The sequence below is a fragment of the Saccostrea echinata genome, unplaced genomic scaffold (assembly GCF_033153115.1).
Source record: "Saccostrea echinata isolate AGI-Se365-2 ecotype Australia unplaced genomic scaffold, CSIRO_AGI_Sech_v1 ptg000025l, whole genome shotgun sequence".
NCBI lineage: Eukaryota > Metazoa > Mollusca > Bivalvia > Ostreida > Ostreidae > Saccostrea > Saccostrea echinata.
In genome coordinates this window covers 3,455,506-3,459,931 of record NW_026889774.1, presented here as the reverse complement: position 1 = coordinate 3,459,931, position 4,426 = coordinate 3,455,506, and positions in this window count along the sequence as shown.

The following is a 4,426-nucleotide window of genomic DNA, read 5'->3' as shown; positions in this document are numbered from 1 at the left end:
GCCTGTGTTTATGTCAAACTGAAGGATCCTTCCATCGGAGTTATCAATCACAATCAGGAAATTATTAGAATAAACGCCTTACAATAAAAAAAAACCTAGTGTGTTTCAAGGAAAGCATGTGTCGCCTTCTTTATCGCATCATCATTACAGATTAAAATAATTCTAAGGGTGGTCAGATATTTATTTGCTACTAGCATTATAGCAAAGAATAAAATTCACAGGAGCTTAGCACGCGGAAGGGGGTGGCTTCTTTTCTGAGAATAGTTTTTTGATGTAGTTCTACTAATGTAAATTTTTATTTGGAAGCTCCTCCCCCACCTTTTGTGGCTGTATGGTCGAACACTTGGTAATTCCAGCATTTAAGAATGGACCAAGAAGTTAAAAGTTAGACAAAGGTTTGTTTGTTTGTTTGTTTATAGAATAGCATTAATCATATGAAATCTGACAATCAAATAAAAAATATGATTCCCCAACCCTCAAAGCCAAAGAGAATAATGAAATGGGGTGAAATTATTGAAAATGATTATTTGTCATTTTAAAAACAGCTATCCTCCAAGAAGATTTTAGTCTTTCTTAACTAAAATTGTCAATCTACAAGGATTTTTTTTTTTTTTTTTTTGGTATACCGATCCTGAAGTATTTTTTATAGTATCTTTAAAATTTCAGTTTGTGTGGTATCTGTAAAGCAAACAATTTCAAAATACAATGTTATGAGCTCATAAACATGTGATATAAATGCTAATGACCAAAAGCTTGTCTCTCAAAATAAAAGAAAGGCAAATAAAATCAACCATCAGGAGTAATTTGCAAAATAGGTCAAAGGTCAAGATCAGTAATTATGATATTTTCGAAAACAAAGTGCCAGGCAAAAAGTGTGTAAAATATCAAATCTATACCTCTTATAGTTCTCAAGATATAGGCTGTGTCAGACGGACGGACGGACAGACAGACAGACAGACGCCAGGTAAAGTTATCCCTGTGTGACACTCTGCTCTTCATACGACACAAAAATACATATCTTTTATCACAAAACAAATTATGCAGAGGATTACCAGAGGATTAACCCACTTATTGCTATCGCAAGTTTTCAAATCTGTTTGAAGTTGCAGGCCGAAATCACATTCACATTTTCGTCCACTTTGTATCGGCACACAAATACCTTCACAATCACCATTCAAGACGTTGCAAGAATCTGTATTGACAGTAAATTGATGAAATATGGAGATAAGGAACAGTATTCAAGCTCATATAAGTCCATTCAAACAATACAAATCAGGAGCAAAGCAAACACGGACTCTAAAACATCAGAGGTGTGATCGGAAGCCATAGAGGAGTGAGCATCTCCTGCCAACCGGTCACACCCGCCGTGTGCTCCTTTTCATGTCGGAAAAATCTGTAGACACTTCAGTGTGCAAACGCTATGATAGATTACATATAATATATATTTTCTGTGAAAGAATGCTAACATAGACATTATTCTAAAACATATAATAAGAAATTCTTTATCATTTATTCTGCCAATATTGAAGAAACAAGAGTTTATCTTCTATATAAAACTCTGAGGATTACATGTAAAATTAAAACAAACAAATCAATGAATGGAAAAGGCATTGTTAACATCAAAAAAAAAAAAAATTGTCAAAATTTATTTTTTTTAGTGCATCGATAATAATGATTGCAAGTTTTATATTTTTATATATATGACGGGCTATTCATATATTTTGTTATTCTTTGAGCTTTGAGCTTTTCCCACAATTAAGAAAAGAACCCAGTACTTTATAAAACAAAGAAATGGAGGTTTAAATTTATTAACTGATCTGTATCAGAGGAAATGTATTAGTAATTGAAAAGATTTCAGACAATTAAGAAACTTGTTTTTATTTAGATGAAATGTGAAAAAATAATTATATTTTGCAGCAAAAGGACCACATACATGTATACCCAAAAATAAGCACCGGAAGTCTCCATTCGTGAAATATTCTGTATTCTTTGTTTATAACTACAATGTACTACAATTACAAAAGGACCTTATTTAATGATTTAAATGAAGTACGTGGCAGAGTATTATCACATATATTTTTTTTTATTAGATTTCATACAACAGCTTAAGGAAACTCTAAACACTGCCCACTGAAGGGTACTGATTTCATGGTAACTACCATAAAACTTTATGAAGTTTGAGTAATCTAGTCTTTGCTATCAAATGGAAAAAAGGAGATCTACAGTAAATGACACAATTTGAAATATATAAAAGTATTTTTAACATCATATCAATCGTATCAGACAAAGACAAGTAATTGAAAACATTATTTGCATGTTAATTCTTGATATAACTGAACAACGATTTCTGTTCCCTAGTATTTCTTAAGATTTAATAAAATATTTCCTGGATAAATATGGCAGATACCCTTCACAGGAAATGTACTCAATATGTACAAATTTTTACAACACTGTTTTGTTTAAGTCCAAAGAAAACATTATGATAGCTAAGAGCTTTGTTAAAGAACAGTTGTTAACATTCATAGTGTCAGATGTATGTAGAGAGAGAAAATCTAACCACTTTTATCCCGCTGTAAAGAGGAATCATAAACAACAACTTCTTTAGGATTTTGTATTAAATCCAGAACATGCTCTGAGGAATTTTCTGACTTTCTTGCAAAGTACAGCCTATTCTGATTCATCCAACCAAAGAAATCCTACAAGCGAATTCATTTGTCATTAAACAAGTCAAAATATCAAGTCTCATTAAAAAACTTTTAAAGAAATACAAATCCCTCCTCATTCAGGTATAGGTCTGTTTTTTTTTTATTATCGTATCGGTATTTAACTTCTTCCATTCCCACATAAATTCCCTCTTTTTTTTGTTCCTCTAACATGGGAGAGAACTATAGTGATCATTTGATTAATTGCCGCAAAGTAATAACAAGCATGAAGCCTAAAGAAGTTCTGTTCTGTAAAAAGCAGAAAGTTTTAATTGGTAATGGTTTAATATTTCCTCTAACTTTCGGATATAAATCTATAGCAATTTTAACATTTAAAGTACAAAATAGACCAAACTTTCATAGATGATGCATTGGGAATTGATTCTAATACTCTCTGTGTTTCTGATGCTTCATGATCCAACATTACACATGTAGATGAAGACCGCAGTTAAAGATTTTCGATAAGCTCTATTTTTAACAATCAGTCAAGTAATGACAAATCCAGCTTAATTCAAAACTGAATCTTTCATTAGGTAACTGGTCTGAAAACAATTTTTTTAAAATGAATATTCCTGATTAAACAGCGAAGTATAGGTATTCTAACTATATATAGTTAACTAGTCTTTTGGTTAGGAATATCACGCACTGGAAAAAATAAATAAATACATGTATCTGGCTAAGCTTTTATTTAAAAAAAAAAATCAGTGAAAGATATAGTATGACTTCATTACCTTGTATACAAATATCTGTAATGCACCCGACGTAACAGTATGGCTTTTAATGTTAGACCCATTGCTCAGACAGCTTTTAATAGTCGTTTCATCAAGCCAATATATTCTAAAATATAAAAACAAATTAGGCACCAAACTCGTTTCTAAGAAGGATCAAATGAACTTTGGCAGATATAGTTTTCTAAATGTGAATATCAGATGAAATAAAATTGAGCAGCCAATATATTTACGCAAAAAAGTCGGAGAGAATGTTGGGTACCACATCCAAACACTTTTCTTGTGTGGTTTGCATTTATAAAGCAAAATTGTTATTTGTAATGCATTCAGAAGTTTGCAATTTTGTGCATTTTCTATTGTTATTTTAATGTACCTGTTGCTTGTGATATCATAATAGAGTGAAGTCGGACTTTCTAGGTTTGGAGGAGATACAATATCTACTGGAAAGTTTCTTCGCAGTGATCCCCGCATAATTCATCTGCGTAATTTTCCCGAGAGTCAAAAAAGATAACTGAAATATGTTTATTGTTAAATGAAAGGACCGTTCTCTCAAAATGCATTTTGATCATTACGCAGTACAGTTAAGGTGCCAAATGGAAATATCGGCGATTTTTCTAGATAGAAAATACATTCTTTAGAAGGATGGGCGTTTCGTTTTAGGACTTTACTATTATTGGAAAAATGCAATGTGGTTGAAAACTACATGTTGAGGAAGATTAGATTTCTTATTTAGACTTTTACGTGATGTGGCAGTCACGTGATTTTAGCAAATATACCTGAAGTATTGAGGTCATCTATAAATTCTAATATTGCAAGGGCATAACCAAGTTAAAAATCTAAGTTTAACATTTAATTATTTTCAACACTCCTTGTAAATTGTGAAAAGTGCTGCGAACCTATATAGATTCTACTATCTAATTGCTAAAATTACATTTGTTAGACCGTATGTTGAATATTTTGCTGGTTAAGTACATCAAATAAAGATATAATTAATTC